Genomic DNA, 25764 nt, shown 5'->3' with positions numbered 1-25764 from the left:
ATGAATAAAACCCTGGACCTGAGTGGATGGCAAAATTGTCACTCAAGACACTGACAACTCAGCATGCCCCAGCATCCGATCGGACAGCTGGGCTGTCATTCACTGTGTCCAGATACACTGATAGGAGAAGTAGGACAGTATCCCCCTCTTCTAAGGTGGGGTCACTGGACCCCCAGGTTTCCCAGAAAACTTATGGTGGAAGGACCTGGCCAGATGATCAGCCTTCACGGTACGAGAGAGGAACCCATGATCTCTCCTCGGATCCGTATCCCCTCCAATGAACGATATATAGGAGAGAATTTTGGAACCTCCGAGAATCCACGACCTTCTTCACCTCGTACTCTAAACCTCCATCAACGAAATCCAGAGGAGAATGAGACGAGGCAAACAACACTGAGGGGACAAACCTCTTTAACAGGGATTTGTGGAACACATTTGGGATGTGAAGCGTTGGAGAAAGTCTTAATCTAAAGGGTAATGGATTAACTACTCCCAGAATCTCATATGGGCCAATAAATTTTGGACCCAACTTTGATGACAGTACTTTCAGCTTAATGTTTTTGGATGATAATGAAACCATATCACCTACATTAAATATGGGACCTGTTGAACGTTTACTACCAGCCTTCTGTTTTTGCCGAAGTTGAGTCACCCCAATATTCTTCTGAGCCTCCCTCCAGACATCCCCAAGTTTATATATGGCAACCTCTGCTCCAGGATACCCAGAAAAAAATCCTGGAAAATTCACCAAAATGGGGATAAAAATGATATTTGTGAAAAAAAAGATGAGGTTGCAGTGGACTAATTGACCCGACTGTGAAAGGCAAACTCAGCAAGAGGTAAAAATGAGGACTTGTCCTCCTGCTGAGATGCAACGAAATACCTTAAAATTGGTTCCAACTATTGATTTGTCCTTTCTCTCTGACCGTTGGCTTCAGGGTGGTAAACAGATGAGAATAATCAATTTCTTACAAAACACTCTCCAGAATTTGGACACAAATTACAACCCCATATCAGATACAATGTTCAGAAGGATTCCGTGCGTCATACCTAGTGTTGAGCGAGCACTAAAATGCTCGGGTGCTCGAAGCTCAGGCCGAGCTCGCCGTGATACTCGGGTGCTCGACCCAAGCAACAAGCCCAATGTTAGTCTATGGGAGACCCAAGCATTTTTGCGGCGGCACCCCCGGCAGTCTTTTAAAAGCCTAACAAGTGCCCAAAACGATAGTGACAGTGCTCAAATGACATAGGGAGAGCATGGGGATCGCCCCAGGAAGCATTTCTGACCCCCAGGTCACTGCTGTCAACAACGTGGTCAGAGGTATTAAGCCACTTTTAAGGGCTCACAATAAAACGTTCAAAAATGAAACTTAAACTGCTTTCCTGTGAAATATGTTAAGGAAGTTCCTTTCCAGGGTAAAGACTTGTGTATAAGGTAAAATAAATAACCCCCAAAAAAATACTCCTCCACACCTTGGGCTATGTTCACAAGTAGCATTTTTTATGCGTTTTTGCACTTTTGTATTTCTTTCAACCGTGACAAATGCATTCACTGGGAAATGTCATTTTAACATTTTACAACCTTCTCTGGCCATGTGCTGTGTGACACATGCATACAGTGCTAAAAAGACCTCAGAACAGCATGGGGAAGACCCCTGGAAGCATCTCTGACACCCAGGTCACTGCTTAAAAGTGTGCCCATCAGAAGTGATCCTTGCCGCATCAGAAGATGCAGACTTGCAACAATCCCCGTGCAAGTCCTTGTCCCAGAGCAGTGTTCAATTGTACCTCCCCCATTCCTTGCAATGCAAGCGCAAATATGCAGCCAACCAAAGCAGGCTGCAATACTATACTGCTAACTTGCACTTGAAATGGGGCCTTTTAGTTTGGAGGAGGACGAAGCTGGCCACTACCTCATGGCTGCTTCGGCAGCGAGGTATCCATACTCAGTCCCCAGCTGCCCAGCGGCCGGATGTCCATACTCGGTCCCCAGCAGCCCCGCGGCCGGGTGTCCACACACGGTCCCCAGCCACCTGGGGGCAGCCGGGTGTCCATAAACGATCCCCAGCCGCCCCTATTTCTCCTGTCACCTTCCAACACACTTTTCTTAGTCTGGCCTGCTTTAGGGCAGCATTGGACGAGCCCACCAGAGAAGCAGACTCCTCCGGTGGGCCCTGGCTTCTCCATCAGGGGAGTTGAGAGTGCCAAGGTGAGGAGCATGATGATGATGATAGAAGTTAGCATCTGCTTTGTTTTCTTGGAATGCAAGAGCATATATGTAGTAGTGGCTAGGCCTGAGGTGGTCAGCGCTTTGGCGCATATCCTACCTCCTCCGAGGATTTCTGGATGTTTTCCTGCTGCTATCGCAGTTCTATGACTCCCGTTAAAACAAAGCTTCAGGTGATAAATGATGGATGAGGTGGTGGCAAAGGAGAAAGAGCAGGAGGAACAGGGACCATTCACATCAATATCAGGCCAGTCAACCACATACAGTACAGACCAAAAGTTTGGACACACCTTCTCATTTAAAGATTTTTCTATATTTTTATGATTATGAAAATTGTACATTCACACTGAAGGCATCAAAACTATGAATTAACACATGTGGAATTATATACTTAACAAAAAAGTGTGAAACAACTGAAAATATGTCTTATATTCTAGGTTCTTCAAAGTAGCCACCTTTTGCTTTGATGACTGCTTTGCACACTTTTGGCATTCTCTTGATGAGCTTCAAGAGGTAGTCACCAGAAACGGTTTTCCAATAATCTTGAAGGAGTTCCCAGAGATGCTTAGCACTTGTTGGCCCTTTTGCCTTCACTCTGCGGTCCAGCTCACCCCAAACCATCTCGATTGGGTTCAGGTCTGGTGACTGTGGGGGCCAGGTCATCTGGCATAGCACCCTATCACTCTCCTCCTTGGTCAAAGGTCAAATAGCCCTTACACAGCCTGGAGGTGTGTTTTGGGTCATTGTCCTGTTGAAAAATAAATGATGCTCCAACTAAACGCAAACCGGATGGAATAGCATGTCGCTGCAAGATGCTGTGGTAGCCATGCTGGTCCAGTATTCCTTCAATTTTGAATAAATGCCCAACAGTGTCACCAGCAAAGCACCCCCACACCATCACACCTCCTCCTCCATGCTTCACAGTGGGAACCAGGCATGTAGAGTCCATCCTTTCGCCTTTTCTGCATCGCACAAAGTCACGGTGGTTGGAATCAAAGATCTCAAATTTGGACTCATCAGACCAAAGCACAGATTCCCTCTGGTCTAATGTCCATTCCTTGTGTTCTTTAGCCCAATCTTGTCTCTTCTGCTTGTTGCCTGTCCTTAGCAGTGGTTTCCTAGCAGCTATTTTACCATGAAGGCCTGCTGCACAAAGTCTCCTCTTAACAGTTGTTAAGATGTGTCTGCTGCTAGAACTCTGTGTGGCATTGACCTGGTCTCTAATCTCAGCTGCTGTTAACCAGCGATTTCTGAGGCTGGTGACTTTGATAAACTTATCCTCAGAAGCAGAGGTGACTGTTGGTCTTCCTTTCCTCATGTGAGCCAGTTTCTTTGTATCACTTTATGGTTTTTGCAACTGCACTTGGGGACACGTTCAAAGTTTGCCCATTTTTTTGGACTGACTGACCTTCATTTCTTAAAGTGATGATGGCCACTCATTTTTCTTTACTTAGCTGCTTTATTCTTGCCATAATACAAGTTTTAACAGTCTATTCAGTAGGACTATCAGCTGTGTATCCACCAGACTTCTGCACAACACAACTGATGGTCCCAACCCCATTTAAAAGGCAAGAAATCCCTCTAATTAAACCTGACAGAGCACACCTGTGAAGTGAAAACCATTTCCGGTGACTACCTCTTGAAGCTCATCAAGAGAATGCCAAAAGTGGGCAAAGCAGTCATCAAAGCAAAAGGTGGCTACTTTGAAGAACCTAGAATAAAAGACATATTTTCAGTTGTTTCACACTTTTTTGTTAAGTATATAATTTCACATGTGTTAATTCATAGTTTTGATGACTTCAGTGTGAATGTACAATTGTCAAAGTCATGAAAAAACAGAAAAATCTTTAAATGAGAAGGTGTGTCCAAACTTTTGGTCTGTACTGTATGTCCTGTAGGATATGTTTCTGTAACAAAAGGAGAAGTTCGGCTACACAGTTATAGGGCATACAATGAGTGCAATGCCTACCAAAAATTTCGAGGCACTCCAATGCCCCTTGGAAATGAGATGGAGGTCAGAGGGCCTTAACTAAACCGTTTTTTCCATTTATAGCAACTGGGTCTCCTGTACACAGTTGGCCTAAGCAGTGAATGGAAGGCTTTCCAAAATTATGAGGAACTGCAATGCCCCTTGAAACACACGTGGATTACAGTGTACTAAAAACCTTCTACCCATTATTGGGGAGTGGGGCTTCCTTAGTTTTCGCCATTGCATTGAAAAGCAAAAGCTGACTAAAATTAGGAGGAAATGCATTGCCCGTTGGAAGAGTTGTGGAGGTTGGAGGTAATTAAAAATAACATTTCAATACCCCTTGGAAGAGCTGTGGAGTTCAGAGTGGTTTAAGAAGACGCTTTTAATGCCCCTTTGAAGAGACTTTGAGGTCACAGTAGCTTAACAAAAAATTTTTAATGCCCCTCGGAAGAGACAGGGAGATCACAGTAGCGTAACAAGACGGTTTTAATGCCCCTCGGAAGAGACGTGGAGGTCCCAGTAGCTTAACAAGACGGTTTTAATGCCCCTCGGAAGAGACATGGAGGTCACAGTAGCTTAACAAGACGGTTTTAATGCCCCTTGGAAAAGTCGTGGAGGTCGTAGTAGCTTAACAAGACAGTTTTAATGCCCCTTGGAAAAGTGGTGGAGGTCACAGTAGCTTAACAAGACGGTTTTAATGCCCCTCGGAAGAGACGTGGAGGTCCCAGTAGCTTAACAAGACGGTTTTAATGCCCCTTACAAGAGCCATACAGTACAGCATCTTAAAAACATTATTCCCATTATTGGGGAGTGGATCTCCCACAGTCTTTGCTTATGCCTTCCAAGCAAAAGCTGCCAAAAAGTAGGACGGAGGAACTTGCAATGCCCCTTACAAGAGCCATGCAGTACAGCATATTACAAACATTATTCCCATTATTGGGGAGTGGGTCTCCCATAGTCTTTGCTTATGCCTTCCAAGCAAAAGCAGCCAAAAATTAGGACGGAGGAACTTGCAATGCCCATTACAAGAGTCATGCAGTACAGCATATTACAAACATTATTCCCATTATTGGGGAGTGGGTCTTCCATAGTCTTGGCTTATGCCTTCCAAGAAAAAGCTGCCAAAAATTAGGAGGAAATGCAATGCCCGTTCAAAGAGTTGTGGAGGTTAGAGTTAATTAAAAACAACATTTCAATGCCCCTTGGAAGAGCTGTGGAGTTCAGAGTGGTTTAACAAGACGCTTTTAATGCCCCTCGGAAGAGACGTGGAGGTCCCAGTAGCTTAACAAGACGGTTTTAATGCCCCTTGGAAAAGTGGTGGAGGTCACAGTAGCTTAACAAGATGGTTTTAATGCCCCTTGAAAAAGTGGTGGAGGTCGCAGTAGCTTAACAAGACGGTTTTAATGCCCCTCGGAAGAGACGTGGAGGTCCCAGTAGCCTAACAAGACGGTTTTAATGTCCCTCGGAAGAGACATGGAGGTCGCAATAGCTTTACAAGATGGTTTTAATGCCCCTTGGAAAAGTGGTGTAGGTCGCAGTAGCTTAACAAGACGGTTTTAATGCCCCTTACAAGAGCCATACAGTACAGCATCTTAAAAATATTATTCCCATTATTGAGGAGTGGGTCTCCCACAGTCTTTGCTTATGCCTTCCAAGCAAAAGCTGACAAAAATAAGGACGGAGGAACTTTCAATAATGGCAACACGGACCATGGTCACCCTGGTGGTATAGTGGTGGTGGAGGCTGAGGATAAGGAGAAAAACATAAAACAGCCGAAATGAGGAAGCGTATACCCATGTGTGGATGTGAAGCGGTGCATGTGAATACACCTCCCAAAATAACACAGTGGATTTGACTTTATGTTATTCTGCTGTCACTTGGTGGTGATGAGAAGTCTGGCCCAATACAGCCCTTGTTCATTTTGATAAGGGTCAGCTTGTCAGCATTGTCAGTTGATGGGCCAGTGCGCTTATCAATTATAAATCCCCCAGCGGCACTAAAAACACGCTCCGATAACACGCTAGCGGCAGGGCAGGCCAGAACCTCCAAGGCGTACAGAGCAAGTTCATTCCAAGTGTCCAGCTTGGATACCAAATAATTAACAGGCACAGAGGAATCACGGAGGACGCTGGTACGGTTGGCAAGGTACTCCCTCACCATCTTTTGAAACTTTCCACTCCTTGTGAGAGTACCCCGCGCCTCAGGGTCTGTCCGAAGTGAGGGTCTGAGAAAACTGTCCCAGAACGTTGACAGTGTTCCCCTGCCTCTGCTGGATTGGAGTTGCGTCTCTCTCGCATGTACGCCTTGGTTGGGCAACGAACTGTGACCTCTGCCGCTAGCGTGTTCAGATGGGAATTTTTTTAACAGTTCTGCAGCAAGGGCCTTCTGGTACTGCCCCATTTTTGTAGACCTCTCCACCTCAGGAATAAGAGAGTGAAAGTTCTCCTTGTAGCGGGGGTCTAAAAGTGTCACCAACCAGTAATGACTGTCACCCAACATTTTGACAACGCGAGGGTCACGGTTAAGGCAGCGTAACATAAATTCAACCACGCGTGCCAGACTGGTAACGGGCAAGACTTCCGTGTCCTCACCAAGATGACGACTGACTATGCTCTCCTCCTCCTCCTCCCCACTGTCCTCAGGCCACCCACGCTGAACCGACGCTATGACAGTTGTACAGGTACTACCGTCTACAGCGCATGATACAAGCTCCGGTTCTTCCTCCTCCTCTCCCTCATTGTCCCCCAATGCACGTTGGGATGAGATGAGGCTGGGCTGTGTGTAATCGACCGCTACGGTTTCTTGATCCATCTCATCATACTCTGGCTGCAATGCCTCCTCTTTAATTCTCTGCAGAGAGCATTGCAAAAGACAGAAAAGTGGAATGCTGATGCTAATGATGGCATCATCGCCACTCACCATCTTGGTGGACTCCTCAAAGTTTGTCAAGATGGTACATATGTCAGACATCCAGGTCCACTCCTGAGGTCTTATGTGTGGAGTCTGACCTGAATACAGCCTTGTTGCAGCTGGTACTCCACAACTGCTCTCTTCTGCTCACAAATCCTTTGCAACATGTGGAGGGTAAAGTTCCAATCTGTGGGGACATCACACACCAGTCGGTGTGCCGGAAACTGCAAAGGCTGCTGCAACACAGCAAGCCGACTTGCGAAAATGAGCTGACAGGCGGCGTACTTTGACGAGTAGATCTGGCAACTCGGGGTACAATTTAAGAAACCGCTGAACCACGAGGTTAAGCACATGAGCCAGGCATGGTTTGTGTGTGATCTCGTCTCGCCTCAGAGCCGCCACTATGTTACGGCCATTGTCACACAAGACCATGCCTGGATGTAGGTTCAGCGGTCTCAGCCACAGATCTGCCTGCTCTTTCACAGCTGTCCACAACTCACAAGCAGTGTGAGGTTTCTCACCTAAGCTTATGAGTTTCAGCACAGCCTGTTGCCTCTTGGCGGAGGCTGTACTGCAGTGCTTCCAGCTTGTAACTGATGTGGTGATATCTGAGATGGAGGCTGAACATGAGGAGGAGGAGGAGGATGATGCGCAGGAGCTGTACTTTGTGGGGGCAACTCTGACTGACATAGGGCCGGCAATCCTCGGTGTGGGGAGGATGTCCTAGAAAATGTTGCAATGCTTTAAGGCCACAAGGTTGCACCCATTAAATTTTGGCCTACACCTTCCCAGAATCCATCTTAAACCCTTCAGTTGATACAACCTGTCATGATGGTGTTGGGACTTTGGGCGTTAACTAGGTCCCTAGAACTAGAATCGTCCTAGTCTATCATTGTCCCCCAGATTACTCCTAAAGGTGGAGACGCCGGGTTCTCATGCCTTGCTATGCTCCTATATCTACCCTGATCTGTCCCCTTCCCCACCCAGGGTAGTGGGAAGTTGAAGTGTATAGGAACACATTAACCAGACAAACAAGGGAATATGGACAGGGATAAATAAGAATACCAACCATACAAAATACACGCAGCAAACAACAGAGTGGGACACAGAGGAGTTAAAGGAAGGAGAAACCAAATAGGAAAGTGTCATGGGGTTACCGTGACCGAGAGGTTCCCGAGAACTGTAGCGTTCCGGGCATTGTTCACACACACTGGACCGAAGCTCCTCCCCAGTTTATTAATAGTGTTGAGCCACCCCCGTAGTGTTCGGGTTCGGTTCGGTTCGTCGAACACCGGCATGTTCGCCAAACGGTTCGTCAAACGGTTCGCGAACACCGTCAAACACCGTTAAAACCCATGGCAGGCAAACAAAAACACATAGAAACACATAGAAAACACCTTCAAAGGTGTCCAAAAGCTGACAAACTGCTCACACAACTAACACATGGAAAAGTGACAAGCACATATAGTCATGTGAAAAGAAAAGAGGTGGAGGAGTAAAAGGAGGAGGAGACACAGATATAGGCATGTCAATGTGACACCCGAGGGGTCTGGTTGCCACAGTAATAGAGATATTATGTCTGAGAGCAAGTGGGAGGTTTCTCTGGTCAGGATCCCTAAACATGCAACACGGTCCGCCCAGACCTGGGAGGGGAGGAATCTGCCCTTTTAAACTGGGTCTGGGGCGGGATTAGAGTAGTCAGAGTGGAGCTACAGACAGTTCCAGACACAGGGAAAGCAAGAACAGGAGCTCTGTAGGAGCAGTAGCAGAAGTCCAGGGGCTGGAGCTGAGCAGAGTTCGCCCTGGACGAAGATACTAAAGCCGGACACAGGAGTCCGAGGCTGTGGGGACTGATATACACCCAGCAGCAGAAACCAGCCGGCAGGGGATTCCAGGTCCTCTGGCCATAGAAGCCCGGAGGCTCAGTCACAGAGAAGGGACCAGCGCCGCCATCCAGGAGCGGAGGCTAACAGAAGGCCCCAAGTCACCAGCCATACGGGTGAGCACCACACGGTATACTCAGGGACGTGGGCTACTTGTAACCGCTGACAGCAAGGTAGCCAGGAAGAGTGCAGATAAACGGGGAGGCCTACAACTCCACCTGGCCAGGGGAACTCCTGCTTGCTCGCAGACTGACCAGGCCCCTTATACTAGCCAGTACTCCCGGGAGGGTCTGCCTTGTACCATCAGTAAAGACCCTGAACTGCACCACACGTCTCTGTGATTCCTTGCCGCACCAGCACCATTAGTACTGGGACACTCACACCATCACTCCCATCATCTTCCACATTAGCTGCCCTGAGGCAATACTCCTCCCGTGGGGAGTTATCCCATACTCGGCTGCACAACCAACATCAGCCTCAGTGGTCGGCAGCGCAGCGGCGGTCCCCACTGACCGCAATCCACGGGTGGCGTAGTCGGACACTTATTACAACATTTAGACTGCCACTGGTTTGACCACCCTGGGCACGGACCGGGTCACCGCCACGGAGAACTACAACCCACAGCGATCCGGCTCCGGGTATTCCCCCTGCACAGCAGCACAGGCCCAGGGGGCGCGTCATCATGCCCTTCTAAAATCAAGAAAGGCTGGAGTAAAACTCTAAAATCAGCCTACCAATACCCAGACATCGTGACAAGAAAATTAAAAAAAATATATCTTTAGGTAGAATGGCGGTTCCATTCAGAACACTTTCCTTACAAGATGTAGTGGTATCCCCGTTGGGAGTCGTGCCAAAAACAGAACCCAATACATTCAGACTAATCCACCATTTGTCATATCCAAGTGGCAGGTCAGTAAACGACAACATCGATGCGGGACCAAGTACAGAAGTATATACAGTACCTCCTTTTATAAGGCAATCAGGCGGGTCAAGAAGTTGGGAAGGGGCACCCTAATGGCCAAAACAGACATTGAGGGGGCATTCCGGTTACTTACTACCTGTGCCTCCGAATAGTGTCCGCCTATTGGGCTGCTTCTGGGAAGGAGCATACTATACAGATCGCTGTTTGACCATGGGGTGCTCCACATCCTGCTCACGATTTGAGGCGTTTAGTTTCTTCCTCGAATGGGTCATCATGGATGTTTCTAAGGGGGCACATATTATCCATTACCTCAACAACTTCTTATGCCTGAGCCCAAAAGATTCACCACAGTGTGAATACACACGGTAGTCCACCTGTGAGAAGGAGAGAGATGGAGGGAGAGCGGAAACCACAGAGCTGAGGGTTTAGATGGAGAACGGAAGAAGGAAAGAGGGTGAGGGAGGTAAGGGAGTATGGTGGAAGGCCGACCTGAGCTCCCCCACATTCCTGCTGGGCGGGGAACAGCCCTGGGAAGAAAAGCCGCTTGCGCATCCCTTCGAGGTTATGGGCGCGAGCGGGCAGAGGGACTACGCTGGAGTGCAAAGCCGACAGGGCCAGGCCGTTCCTGCCCGTGCGACCTCCGTGTCGCCGGGTTTGTGCCAGAGCCGCGGTGGACCCTGACGGCCAGCCCCCTTCTCCCAATACTGGTGCCTGTCCGCTGGTGGGTCGAGACCCCACGCGGTGGAGGCAGGTCTAAGCTCTGTAATTTAAATTGGCTCTGTAATTTGAATGAGTATACTTTAAATCCTTTTACAAGGATCTATTGGAGGGCAAGTCTGATGCAAGCAGCTGCGGTAACAGGAAGTGGAAGAGGAGGAGCCTACCTGCCGTGTGCTGCTGTGTGTGAGCTCCTGGGAAGGGAGGATTTTCACCTGGGACTTTCTGCCTGCCCCCTTCCCAGGAAAGGAGACTTGTGTGGGGACTGGCCTCTGTGGTTGGGCCCCCGGCTCCCACCTCCCGGTCCAAGCTGGTGGGAGGTGGGAGGATTTCCAGCTCGGCAAGGTCTGGAAGAGCTGGCCAGGCATCTGGCAAAGGACCTGGGATGAGGACTCAGCTGAGGAGGACCCCTGGGGCCATGACCGTGGCAGCTCCTTCCCCTGGAGGTGGGTCGAGTACGAGCAGAGGTGCTGTGGAAGCGCCCCCTGGTTGGGGCACCAAGATACCTAAGGAGGCAACAGTCAGCTATGTCTCCCGCATACACACGCACCTCTGCGAGTATGAGGATGCCTCTAAAAGGCTAAAATCCCTCTGGGGGCAGTTGAGGGTAGCCCAGGAGAGGTCCGAAAGGGCCTCTAGCAGCAAGAAGCCTGGGCTATCTGCCACGGTCCGGAAGATCAAGCGGTCCATTCAAGACCTGGAGGACGCCAGTGCACCATCTTGGCCGGAGCGGGTCCCTTCAAAGAGAAGCTGGAGAACGAGGACCGATCCAGAGCCATGACCGGTGGGGCTCTGGAGGGGTCACGGAGCCCTGGCCAGGCGGTGAAGGAGGATGACATGGAAGAAGAGGAGATCTCACCTTACCCACCGTCTGGTGGCCTGGTAAGTGATCTCCAGGCATCGCATAGCGGGATTGCCCCCGAGCAGATGGCTCTCCCGTCTGATTCTAGCCCTTCAGAGGGCAGCGGGAGCGAGGGGGAGGATGAGGAGGAAGGGAGTAGTAGTAGTGAGGGGGGCTGCCTCATCATGCAGCAGATCGAGTCCCTGGTTCGCTTTGGTCAGCTTGCGTTCGGGGATGAGATCTGCGAGGATGAGGCACCCGGGAGGGGGAAGAAGAGAAAGGCAAAGAAGAAGCAGAAAAAAACATTGGTCACGCACAAGTTTGTGTATGTCCCCCTTCCTGGGGCCCCACTGTCCCATTGTGTGGCACCCGCTACCCACCCTGGCTCAGGCCCTGTTGTGGGTCTGCAGCGAGGGAGCAGGAGAGCATAGGCCATGGCACGCAGAGCGCTGCCTCTGTTGTAGTAATGGAGGTGGTGGGGCGGATGTGTCTGATATGGTGCATGGCACGGAGTGCGGCCCAACGGTGGTTAACACCAGTGGTGGTGCTCGGGCTGGATCCCCTGTGAATGGGGGGGACTGGCCTGGCGCCTGGTGCACCTGCTGGCATACAGGGGGTGGCATGTACATCTGAAGCTGCCCCCTGTGCTGCTGGTGGTGCACCTACAGCCGGGGCCGCATCTCCAGCGGCTTGTGCTGGGGTGTCTGGGTCCCTCACGCACGGATCCGAAAAGAAGTCTGGATCGCATTTGGGGACCCAGGCACCTGCTAGGATTAAGGGTGCGGGGCCTGCTGCTCCGGTGCAGCCGGCTCATAAGAAAAAGGTGGTGGGGCCTGTTCTCCTGGCGGGATCCGTGGCGAGGTCGGGGTCCCCTGCACAGGGGCCCAGTAATGGGTTGGTGCGGGGGGCTCCGCCGCCGGTGGATGCTGAGGGGGAGTGGTGCCGGCCATAGGAGCTGCTGGGTCCAGGCTCTTTGTGGCCAAGGGTGTGACGCTGGGGGGTGCTGTGCCCCAGGGAACTGGTGTCACTGGTTCTGGGGCCCCTGTGAGTAGATCCGGTTCCGGATCGGCTTTAGGGGATCCGTCACGGCCGGTTTCAGGGGGTGTAGCCACTCCGGAATCCCCAGCACCGGTGGGCGTGGCCTCAGAGAGCCTCATCGCGCTGCCGGGTGCGGGGCGTGGCTTCGTGGGCAGACCCCGCTCCCGGGAGCGTGGCTCCGCCCGAAAATGGTCGGAGCTTAGTGCAAATGGTGCTGGTTGCTGGAAGCAGTGGTGCCACAGCTGCTGCAGAGGTAAATGGTGTGGGTGCCTGCCTATCGGGGTCCCCTGTGTCTGGGGGCTTACCTGGGGCAGGGGCTCCGGCTGTGCGGGCATCCAAGGGTGCTTCAGCGGTGGCTGGGGGTGGTACTGCTCCTGGCCTCCTTCCTGTGAAAGGAAGCACAGTGCATGTTGGGAATAGTCTGGAGGCAGCACATCTTAAGCCATGCAGTGTGGTCCTTAAAGGGCCAGCGGAGCTTGGCTCCCAGAACCCCCTGGCAGGGAAGTTGCCACCAGTAGGTGGCGGTGGTGAAAAAAATAAAAAATCCCATAATAATAGTGACCCCAGTGTGCATGTGAGTGGGGCGAATGTTGATGTGGATGAGGATGGCATGAGTATGGGTGTATCTACGGTTGTGGATAAGAATTTTGGTAAGTCTGTGGTGGGGGGGAGTGGAGTGGCTGGTAGTAGTGGGGGGCATGGGGAGGGGGCTGGTCCATCTTCCCCCCCCAGGCTGCAAGTCCCTGGTCCTATGTGGGGGTAACAGCCGGGGCCTCTGGGGTTTCCCGGGGGGCTTCCTCACCTCTGGACCTCAGGGACGGTGACTTGCAACGCCGTTTCCTGGAGGCCCTCAAAAAGGGAGAATGGACGATCGAGGTAGAGGGAAGAGAGGTGGACCTGGCCTTTTGGCTAGATAGTCATGGCCTGGCCACCTTCCAAGATAAAAGGGAGGGGGAGACAGTATGGTCCCTTCCGACAGCTGGGCAGGGGGTGGCCAGGAGGAATGTAGTCCGTCTTCGGTGGAGGGACAGTGAAGCATGCCCGCCAAGAGCGAGGGTCTTGGAGCTTCTCCTGAAGATGGATTTCAGGGCGATTGACATTTTTGCCCTGATCCATCCTTTTGGCACCCCCATCTTCGACATCAGTTTTGTTCGGCCGGAGGGGCTAGAGCTTTTCTGGTCAAATTTTGAACTGGTGAAGGGGGAACACGGCTGGCGAGACTTTGCCGTACAGGCGGTGTCTCATCAAAGTGGAGTTAAGAGAGTGACCGTTCTGACCAACAACGAGTCACTCTCTGGAGTGGATATAATGATGTGGCTGTCCCGTTATGGGGAGGTCACAGACGTCCCAATAAAGAGCAGGGACGAGTTTGGCATTTGGTCAGGGGGCTGGACCTTCATGGTGAAGTTGAAGGTCTCAGGCGGTACTGTCACCCACATCCCCTCCTCAGCATTCCTGGGGAGGGACAGGATCCTGGTATTCTACCAGGGGCAACCGAAGGTCTGCCACAGGTGCGGTGATCCCCGCCACTTCAGCGCAGGCTGCAAAGTGCAGAAATGTGCCTTGTGTGGTGGGGTAGGTCATCTGGCCGCGGCCTGTGGTGACATTAGGTGCCACCTGTGTGGTGATCTAGGTCACCCGTATAGCCGCTGCCCCGCTCCTTTTCCAAAACCATCTCCGGTCAGGTGGGGGAGAGCCATGGGGGGGGGGTCCCCAGCGGTGCATCCTCTGCTGGAACTGGAGGTGGGGGCGGGAGAGGAGCTGAGGGGCCAGTGAGGGAAGGTGAGGCCAGGACATCTGCCCACCAGTGGCAACAGGTGAGGCGCCGTGGGGGTAGGGGGCAGGATAAGCCTCAGGCAACTGTGGTGATGACTGTCCCCTCCCTGGAAGCGGCAGCCGGAGCCCCTGAGGCCCTGGGGGAGGAAGCGGTGAGCGAGGAGATCAGGAGGATGGAGAGGGAGGAGGTGGCTGCTCCCGATGACTCCTCCCAGTATGAAAGTCTTGATGAGGAGGTGGTGGAGCTGCCTAAAAAATCGGGTGACAGTAAGAGTCAGAGGAGGAAGAACAAAAAAGGGGCAAAAAAATCTAAGGCTCCCCCCCTGGCTGCTAGGGTTCCCACGGAAGGGCTCACCGGCTCCCCTCTGATCTCCCTCTCCAACCGGTTCCAAACCCTTGACGACTCTGCTGTGTCGGAGGTCGGGGGTGAGGGACCGGTTTTAACATCTGGGACGCCTTCAGGGAGTGGCGGGGTCTGTCCTCCGGAGGACTCACATTCCTCTGAGGGGGGACTGTCCTGGGGTCCAGAGTTGAGGAATCCATTCCTGGGAAGGAGGTGTCGTCGGGTGATATGGACACCTCTGTGTCGCTGAAGCGGAGGGGAGGCTCGGGCTCCTCCTCGGACTGCGAGGTTAATAAGAAAACTGGGGGTGCGGTTAAAAAGAAGGCCATCTAACTCAATCACCCATGATGGCGGAACATACCCCGTTGACTCTGGCGTCGATTAATGTCGCCAGCATTAAGTCAGATGCGGCCAGATTTATGGCCTTTGATTTTTTCACCCGAGTTGAGGCTGAAATTTTATTTTTGCAGGAGACCAGACTAACGGACGGGGGGGCCATTTATAAAGCAAAAAGAGAGTGGAGGAGTGGGTCCTCATACTGGTCTCTTGCAGCCGAGCCGTATAGTGGGGTAGCGGTCCTTTTTAAGGCCGCTTCGGTGGAATGCAGACGGGTGATTGAGGTAGAAATGGGGAGGTGCTTGGTTCTTGACGTCTTCATGAGGGGACAAGAGCTTTGGCTCATTAATATCTATGGCCCACAGTCTAAGTGGGACCGTAAATGTCTCTTCCTGAAGGTCAAGCCCTATCTTTTTACAAGCCGGCAGGTGGTCTTCGGTGGGGATTTTAACATTATAACTAGATCCCGTGATAGGGGAGGCCCTGGAGACCGGCTGGCTTATGATAGCGTAGCCTTGAATAGCATAGTGAGTGAAGCTCGCCTGGTGGATGTCCACATTCGGCACACCCCAGGTCACGGGGGTTTCACCTTTCATAGGGGTAGCAGTAGGTCTAGGATAGATAGGTTTTTTTTAAAGGAGGAAGCCGTCTCTTCTGCAGTGTCCGCTGTTGAGGTGGAATTCTCCGATCACTGTTTTATTTTATTTTCCTTGAATGTTACAGAGACCCCCCGGATGGGGAGAGGCCTATGGAAGCTGAATTCGTCCCTGTTGGAGGAAGCGGATGTAAGACAATCCTTCAGAGCCAGGTACCTCTCTTGGGTCTCTCTAGCACTAAGTCTGAGTGGTGGGAGATCTTCAAAAGAAGGGTCACAAGGTTCTTCCGTCAGCTATCGAGCCTCAGGGGCCTGAACAGGTACCGCCTGTGTCGGGACCTGGGGAGGAAACTCGAGCAGCTCGTCTCGACTGGAGGGGACCATGAGGAAATCTCCAGGGTGAAGGCCTTGCTCAAGGGGTGTCAGTATGATAGGCACACATCCTTGGTTTTTGAGAGGGATTTCGGGAGGTACCGCTCGCCCGACCTTACAGGAAATGCAGGATCTCAGTGAATTGTAAGGTGGTAACGGGACTGATCGACAGTACGGGATCCCTGAACAGATCCAAATCAGGGATCCTGGAGGTGGTCAGATCCTTCTACTCACACCTCTTGGGAGGGAGGGAACCTGATCGGGATGAGATGTCGGCTTTCCTGGCTGAAACCATCCCTGAGCCAGGGGATGACCCCTCTCTTCATGTTTTGGCAGAGGCAATCAGGGAAGAGGAAGTGAGACGGACGATTAATGGGCTTCGGCCCAAAAAGTTGCCTGGTCCGGATGGCTTAACATCCGAGTTTTATAAGACTTTTAGGGACTCCTTGGTCCCCCTCTTGACTGAGGTGTTTAATGAGTGTCTCTCCTCGGACACCCTGCCCAGTTCAATGAGGAAGTCAGCCCTGATTATCCTGTCAAAGGGTAAAGACTTGTCCCGTATTGAGAATTGGCGTCCCATAGCGCTTCTCAATATGGACCGAAAGGTTCTGGCAAAGGTGCTTTTTAATCGGTTGGTGAAATTTGCACCCCGGCTCCTTTCGGGGGCCCAGCACTGCTCTGTTCCAGGCCGCAGTACATTTAGTGCTGTGCTCGGTGTCAGGGAGTCAGTGGAGCAGAGCAGGGCAGGCCACTGGAAGGGGTACTTGCTGTCCTTAGACCAGGCGAAGGCCTTTGACCGGGTTAACCATGAGTATCTCTGGTCCGGCCTTCCGAGGTACGGTCTGCCTGAGAGGTTTGTTGATTGGTTGAGAGTGTTATACAATGGGGCAGAGACTTTTCCGCTTGTGAACGGTTGGGTCGGACACCCTTTTGAGGTGAAGTCTGGCGTCCGCCAGGGCTGTTCTTTGAGCCCACTGTTATACGTATTCGCGATCGACCCCCTTCTAAGGAGGGTGGAGCATGGGCCGTTGGTGGGAGTCGGGTTGGACCGGGCGGAACCAGAGGCCGCCTTGAGGGTAGTGGCGTATGCCGATGACGTTTCCCTTTTTGTATCCTCGAGAGGGGAGGCAGATTGGGTCATGTCTGAGGTGGAGCGCTACTCGGTGGAATCCGGGTCCATGATAAACCGGGATAAGTGTGAAAGTCTCTGGCTGGGAGGGGGAGATCCTAGTTTTGATCTCCCGGACACCCTTCCAGGGCCTCAGGCCGCAGCAAAAATATTAGGCATCAGTTTCGGCCCGGGGGACTATCCCCAGCAAAACTGGGAGGGCAGACTTAAGATCACCGCCCAGAAGGTGGATCAGTGGAAGGGTTGGTCCTTGACCCTGAGGGAAAGGGTTAGCCTGGCCAAAGGGTATTTGCTCCCTTTGTTAGTATACTTGGGTAGTGTCTGCATCTTGCCAGAGCCTCTTTGGACACGGGTCTACAGCCTAATCTTCCAGCTATTGTGGGGGAATAGGCTGAGCCTAATCAAGAGGGAGGTCACGTACCGCACTAGGAGACTAGGAGGGTTGGGTATGGTCAACCCAGTGGTGTTCCTAGTAAACACATTTATTAAGGCAAACATTGCCAACCTCTGGTTAGAGAGGGCTCCTCCATGGGTATTCTCCTGTAGGGGGTGGTTTCGGCCTTTCTTCCAGGAATGGGAGACAGGAGGGCAGGTGAAGGACCTTCGAACGCCTCATGGGCATCTTCCGGCTTATGCTACCCCGGTTCTGAAGGTGATCCGCCGGTGGGGTCTGGGAGTGTGGGAGATCAGGACCTTGTCAAGGAGGTTACTTGACAATACGGTCCTGTTGACCCACTTTCAGAAGCCCCTGGCGCTCAAGGATTGCCCGAGCCGGGATCTGGAGGTAGGGCTTGGATTATTGAACTCTAAACGGATCCCCTTGAAGTTTTGGGACTTGGCGCTGCTTCCATGGGAGACTATATGTGAGGGACAACCTGAAGTACAGGAACTCTGATGACCGGGATTGTCCCCGCGAGGAGTGTGGCGGCATGCTCGAGAGCATGGAGCACTTCCTGCTTCGGTGTCCCTTTAATACAGAGGTCTACAAGAGGGTGGGTGCTTCCATTGGCTGGCCCAGGCTGGCAGGTCTTTGCTATGCGGAATGGGCCTATGGGGCATTCAGGTCCCTTGGTGGCCAAGATCGGGGCACTGTTTTCTTAGTTAGCTTAGTGACTAGGTTTTACACGTGGAATGCATTGTGTTTAGTGTCCACCCAGCAGAAAGCCCTCCCTCGGGAAGAGGTGGTTAGGAACATCCTGGGTGATGTGGCAAAAGTGCGATCGCTGGAGTATGAGAGGCTGGGTGCAGGGAGGGCTTCCCTTCTATGTAGGGTGCGTGTGTCTGTGATAGGGTTAGTTTAGTTCCTTTCTATATTTTATATTTATATTTAGGGTCAGATAGTTGTGTAGGGTCAGGGAGGGACAGACAGGGACCGTCTTCAGGGATAGGTAGTTAGCATTAGGTTGGTAGTGAGGGTCAGAAAGGGACAGGTAGGGACAGGTAGAGAAAGATTGGTAGGGCGGTAGGGACAGGTTTCTTTTTCTTTAATAGTGAGGGACAGGGTGCTGTGTGTTAGATTAGGGTGAGAGCCTCGGTAGTCTCCAGTTTCCTGGTGGTGGGCTGCTCCTCTCACATTGTAGTTTTTTGTTTTACGGTATTGGAAATCCGAATATAGGGCTTGCAAGCACTGAACTTGGGTCTGACTTTTGGTTGTTGTTATTAACCCCTTTACGACCTAGGGCGTATTAGTACGTATCTGTGCCCTGGGCCTTATGGACCTGATACGTAATAGTACGCCCTTGCGATTTTGCCCGCACACAGGCTGTGCAGGCGCGATCGCCGCCGGGTGTCAGCTGATTGTCACAGCTGTCACCCAGGGCTATGTGCAGGGAGCGGTCCCGCACCGCTCCCAGCACATTAACCCCCGCAATGCTGCGATCAAAGTCGATTGCAGTCGATCGTAGCATTGCGGTGGCAAGGGGAGGTGATTGCCGATACTCGCCTCCTCTTCCGGCCTCCAGCGATGTCTGCCGCGGCTTCCAGGATGTTGCCATGACGACCCGATGTCGTCATGACAACAACCGGGTCACCAGACAGCAGGAAGATTTTTTGGACATGCGCAGTGCATCTCCAAACTATCTTCTCCCTGTCCAGCGCTGACAGCCTGCATGGCACAGGGATGGTGCTGCATTCCTGTGCCATGCAGCCGATCAGAGAAAAAAAAGTGAAAGTCCCATAGTGGGACAAAGTAAAAAAGTGTAAAAAGTGTCATAAAGTGAAAAAAAAAAAAAAATTGTAAAAATATAAAAAAATAAATAAAAAAATAATCGACCAAAAATAAAAATATAATGTACCCATCAATAAATATTATTATAAAAAAAAAGCAAAAAAAACAATAAAAGTACACATATTTGGCATCGCCACGTCCGGAACGACCTGACCTATAAAACTGTCCCACTAGTTAACCCCTTCAGTGAACACGGTAAAAATAAAAAATAAAAAACGAAGCAAAAAACAATGCTTTATCACCATACCGCCAAACAAAAAATGGAATAACATGCGATCAAAAAGACGAATATAAATAAAAATGGTACTGCTGAAAACGTCATCTTGTCCCGCAAAAAACAAGCTGCCATACAGCTCCATCAGCTGAAAAATAAAAAAGTTATAGCTCTCAGAATAAAGCGATGCTAAAAAATAATTTTTTCTATAAAATTGCTTTTATTATGTAAAAGTGCAAAACATAGAAAAACTATATAAATGTGGTACCGCGGTAAACGTACTGACCCAAAGAATAAAGCTGCCTTATCAATTTTACCACACGCGGAACGGCATAAAAAAAAAACAATTCCTGAATTGTTGGTTTTTGTTTATTCTGCCTCTCAAAAATCAGAATAGAAAGCGATCAAAAAACGTCACGTGCCTGAAAATGGCACCAATAAAAATGTCAACTCATCCCACAAAAAACAAGCCTTCACATGACTCTGTCTGCCAAAATCTGGAAAAATTATAGCTCTCAAAATATGGCGATGCAAAAACTAGATTTTACAAAAAATGCGTCTTTTAGTGTGTGACAGCTGTCAATCATAAAACCCCCATATGACTCTGGTATCGCTGTAGTCGCACTGACCCGAAGAATAAGGTCGTCTAATCACTTATACTGCACGAGGAACGGCGTAAAAAATAAACTGTCGGGTTAGGTTTGTGCTAGGGTTAGGGTTGGGCTAGGGTTAGGGCTGGGGTTGGGGTTAGGTTTGGGGTTAGGGTTGTGATGGGGTTGGGATTTTTTTCAAAAGTAAGAAAAAAAGATGACGATATGGCGACTAGTGTTGAGCGCAAGTGCTCACTACTTGAGTTTGCATCGGGTGCTCTGGTATGCATTGAGTATCATGGGTATTTGAGTGACATGCTCGAGTCTCCGCCCCAAATGCTTCGTGGCCAAAAAAACTTTGCGGGGATTGCCTGCCATGCACGAGCAATCACCGCATGTTTTTTTTGGGGTGTCTAATAACCATTAAACATGCGGGGCAGGGACTCGAGCATGTCACTCAAGCACACGCAGTACATGGTACATACCTGAGTACCTGAGTACCTGATGCAAACTCAAGTAGCGAGCACTTGCGCTCAAGACTAATGACAACTTATTCAATATGATGACCTAATGTTATCAAATTCTGTGTGCACCTCTGGGTTTAAAATGTTCACTATACCCCTTAATAAAATCCTTGTGGTGTAACAACATGGTGTCCGCTAACAATTTGCGCCGATTTTCCATTCAATTTTCTTAGCGGACACCATGTTGTGTTTGAAGAGCCCCTGTGTGCCTAAAAATTGGAGCTCCCCCACAAGTGACCCCATTTTGGAAACTAGACCCCCCAAGGCACCTATCTAGATGCATAGTGAGCACTTGGAACCCCCAGGTGTTTCACAAATTGATTCGTAAAAATGAAAAAGTGGAAAAAAAAACACTTTTTCATTTTTACGAATCAATTTGTGAAGCACCTAGGGGTTCCAAGTGCTCACTATGCATCTAGATAGGTGCCTTGGGTGGTCTAGTTTCCAAAATGGGGTCACTTGTGGGGGAACTCCAATGTTTAGGCACACAGGAGCTCTCCAAACGCAACATGGTGTCCGCTAATTATTCAAGCAAATTTTACAATCAAAAAGTCAAATGGCGCTCCTTCCCTTCTGAGCGCTGCCGTGCGCCCAAACAGTGTTTTTTCCCCACATATTGGGTATATGCGTGCCCAGGGGAAATTGCAAAACAAATTTTGGGGTCTATTTTTTCTTGTTACTCCTGTGAAAATAAAAGAAATTGGGTCTAAAGTAACATTTTTGTGAAAAAAAGTTAAATGTTCATTTTTTTCTTCCACATTCCAAAAATTCCTGTGAAGCACCTGAAGGGTTAATAAAGTTCTTGAATGTGGTTTTGAGTACCTTGAGGGGTGCAGTTTTTAGAATGGTGTCACTTTTGGGTATTTTCTGTCATAAAGACCTCTCAAAGTGACTTCAAATGTGATGTGGTCCCTAAAAAAATGGTTTTGTAAATTTTGTTGGAAAAATGAGAAATCGCTGGTCAACTTTTAACCCATATAGCTCCATAACAAAAAAAATTTTGATTCCAAAATTGTGCTGATGTAAAGTAGACATGTGGGAAATGTTATTTATTAACTATTTTGTGTAACATATCTCTCTGATTTAAGGGCATAAAAATTCAAATTTTGAAAATTGCAAAATTTTCAAAATTTTCACCAAATTTCCGTTTTCTTTCACAAATAAATGCAAGTGATATCGAAGAAATTTTACCACAATCATGAAGTACAATATGTCACGAAAAAACATTCTCAGAATCAGGGGGATCCGTTGAAGCGTTCCAGAGTAATTACCTCATAAAGTAACAGTGGTCAGAATTGTAAAAATTGGCCTGGTCATTAACGTGCAAACCACCCTCGGGGGTAAAGGGGTTAAAGAGTATATTGCGCTATTGTTATGTTGTGTTTATTGCTATGGTTATGTTGTGTAGTGTATGTACATGTATAGTTATGTTGTGTATTGTATGTATATGTATGTGTATTTGTGCGCGGGGGGTTTAGTGAAGGTTGGGTGGGGGGTTTCATGGGGGGAGGGTTTTTGGGAAAATGGATGTCCTACGGGATGCGGGAAAAAGGACCCGTTATGTGAGAATTTAATGGCCACAAACTTTCGTGGTACCTTGCTGTGATAAGGCCACAGACTCTCGTGGGACCTTGGGTGTTTAAAAATGGTGGTGGGAAAAAATAAATAAATAAAAAAGAATAAAATAAAATAAAATTTAAAAAAAGGGGTTTTCTGTAATATAGAGTACGTTTTTGGCCAGGTGGCCTATCTATTATTTTTGGCAATGGGCCAGTTTTTTTAGTTTTCCATTTATTAGGGGGTTAGGTATGAATGTGCAGATATGAATGTTGTGTATGTTAGGGGTCGGGTGCGCTTTAGGGCGCACCCTGGAGGTATGGTAGGGTCTTCCCTTACTGGGGGGTCTCCTAGCGAGTCTCCTAGAGGACATGGACTTTTGGTGTTAGAATTTGTGTTATATGTTATTCTTTGCACTCTATATAATTTCAGATTTTTGGTTATGTCTTGCTGGGTTTTTGTGTGTTGTATAATGTTTGTATTTGTGTTTTGTGTTTGTGTTTTGTATATGTGTTTTTGTACTTTTATAATAAAAAAGAGTTCCAGCTCCAGGAGAAACCACTAAAGCTGCTGCAGTTAAAAAGCTTTTATAAGGATCGAGCTTGGCGGTCCTCCGCAAGGCGTGCTACCGCCAGTCCCAGCCCCTTTGCCTTGGGGCGCCTCCCCGATGCTCTTGACTGAGTGTCCCGGGGGCCCGAAGCATTTCCTTTGAAAAAATTAAGTGTCCAAAGCACAGGTGGTGTAGCTTGCTTAACAGCTGGGCTACTTTGCTGACTAGCAGACACTGCTACTAGGCCCAAAGTATTGCCTGGGCTAGATGCAGTTAAAATTTGTAATTAGATCTACAGGCAGTGTAGGTTGCTTAACAGCTGAGCTACTCCGCTGACTAGTAGACACTGCTACTAGGCCCAAAGTATTTCCTGGGCTAGATGCAGTTAAAAATTTGTAATTAGATCTACAGGTGGTGTAGCTTGCTTAACAGCTGGGCTACTCTGCTGACTAGCAGACACTGCTACTAGGCCCAAAGTATTGCCTGGGCTATATGCAGTTAAAAATTGTTATTAGATGCAAAGGCGGTGTAGCTTGCTTCAGATGGGCTACTCCGCTGACTACGAGACACTGCTACTAGCCCAAAAGGATTTCTTGGGTTAGATGCAGTAAAAAATTGTTATTAGATAAACAGGTGGTGTAGCTTGCTTCAGATGGGCTACTACTATGAGACACTGCTACTAGCCCAAAATCATTGGCTGGGTTAAATGCAGTAAAAAATTGTTATTAGATACACAGGCGGTGCAGCTTCCTTCACAGCTGGGCTACTACGCTGACTAGCAGACACTGAAGCTTTGGAGCAGACCTCTGATTCCCAGGCTATAGTATGAGTAAACAGCTCTGCAGACTCAACCATCTGTGTTACCCCAAGCCAAAGTATATGCAGTTTCTTACGGTTTAAAGTGGGGGGGGGAGAGCGACCCGACCCACCTGGAATTGACAATGCCAACGTCATGTAAAACACAGCAAGGAGACTCCAAAAAGAGTCTCCATTTTTTCCAAAAATTGTGGCACAGACTCCACTTAAGAGGCATCAATTGCCCCAGAGTTGCTTAAAATGGTTGGTGAGGTGATTTTCCAAAATCCTCAAGCTTTTAGTCTCCCCAGGATGACACAGGGGTAGAAAAGTCCTTGCGGATTCATGATTTGTTCATCTTTATGAACGTGAGTCTGTCTACATTCTCAGTGGACAGCCACGTGCGCTTATCTGTCAGCACACCACCATCAGCGCTGAACACACGTTCAGAGAGAACGCTGGCTGTGGGGCACGACAAGATCTCCAAGGCGTGAGTGGTGAGCTCAGGCCATTTTTCCAGATTGGAAGCCCAAAATGAGCAAGGGTCCAGTGACACAGTCATGGCTTCGATCTTCACTTGGAGATATTTCTGTACCATCCTCTGTAGGCGTTGATGTAGCGCCCCTGAGGGTTCAGTTGCCACAGGGGTACTGCACCTCAGATAGAGTTGTGGTAACTCCTTTTCCAGGTAAGGATGGAGCATCACTCAGGACCCCACTTCACACTCAACACTACACCACTCCTGTCCTGTAGGGGGCCTAAATGCACCAGGGTGCTGCCCCGGCCCGGGATAGAGGAGATGGGGGGAACCAAAGATAGGGGGAACCAAGTAGTGGGAGAGGGTGGAGAAAACACTTACAGGAAGCACTTATAGAATCATCTATAATAAATGGCCATCTTTAGTTCAAGGTCTTTTGATTGTGGTCTTCTGTCAGGGTCCAGCAAGAGTCTGTAGCTGGCTGAAGATTCACGGTCCTCGTTCTCTGGCCTTGAGGCAAGGAGCGGGTCAGAGTTAAACAGTGTCTCTGCCCGGTCAGGGTCCTGTTCTAAGAAGGCCTTGGAGGGGAGCCGAGGAGATAGGCTCCACAGGCAAAAGGATCCCAGGGGGATACTGATGGAGTGGAGTCGCCACCTGTATTCCACACAAGCGGGAGGAGAAAAGAAGGAGAGGAACACATCAGCAGGGTCTTGACAGGTGCTCTTGATCTACCTGGGAAGTGCTGAACCCCCTACCCGGTGGCCGCAGTACGCCGTGTGGAGCAGAGAGAAGCTTTGCGGCTGAAAGTGCATCAAAAGTGAGTAAAGACCCGGATGACTTCATTCACCGCCTCCGCTTGTTAATTCCTGCGTGGCACTGCACCCACCATTCCTCCATACAGATCGTGCATCAAACACTGCCCTGAGGCCTACTTCGCCTGTGGGGAGTAGTAGCAACCAAGCTGCCAGGACATCAGCCTCAGAGGACTGTTGCAGCGCTGGTGGCCTTCATCAGAAACCACAGGTGGCGTAGTCGAACAACCACTCATCCCCAAAAAGCCCATTTTTTTCAGGTGACAGCCCTGGGCACGGAACGGGCCAAGGCCATGACTGCATCCCCACGACATCTGCAAGGCCCGGCTCTGAGTACACCACCGCTCAGGGAGGGCGAGTCATTGACTATGTGTCAGACTTCTTGTCTCCTGTGGCCTTGCAAAGGATGGTCTAAAAACTTGGTGAAACGATTCCAAAAAATTGCTGTTACCAGCAGATACGGTGTTACTGTTACGGTTTGAGTGATGAAGACTCGACAGTCCCACGGTTGGCAAGTTAGAACTGTGAGATTCACTACGTGCACCACTGGTGTTTTGTGGAAAAGCACATGTAAGATTCTGCAACAGCCTCTGCTGATACTCCTGCATGCGTGAATCCCTTTCTATGGCAGGAATTATTTCGTCAAATTTACTTTTGTACCGGGGATCTAAGAGTCTGGCAACCCAGTAGTCGGGATTAATTCGAATTCTGACAATCCGAGGGTCATGTTGCAGGTAGTGCAGCAAGAAGGCACTCATGTGTCTTGTGCATCCAGGAGGACCAAGTCCTTGTTGTGTTGGCGGCGAGGTAAGAATCATGCTTCCTTCCTCTGCCCTCTCCTCCCAACCTCGCACAACAGAAATGTGATCAAGGTCTCCCTCATCTGATGAGTCTTCCATGCCCATCGCCAGTTCGTCCTCCACTTCTTCCTCGGCTCCTGCACCTTCCTCAACACT

The sequence above is a fragment of the Phyllobates terribilis genome, unplaced genomic scaffold, assembly GCF_046119375.1.
Source record: "Phyllobates terribilis strain yellow unplaced genomic scaffold, ASM4611937v1 Scaffold_12__6_contigs__length_324123572, whole genome shotgun sequence".
NCBI classification, from domain to species: domain Eukaryota; kingdom Metazoa; phylum Chordata; class Amphibia; order Anura; family Dendrobatidae; genus Phyllobates; species Phyllobates terribilis.
This window is presented reverse-complemented; position numbering follows the sequence as displayed.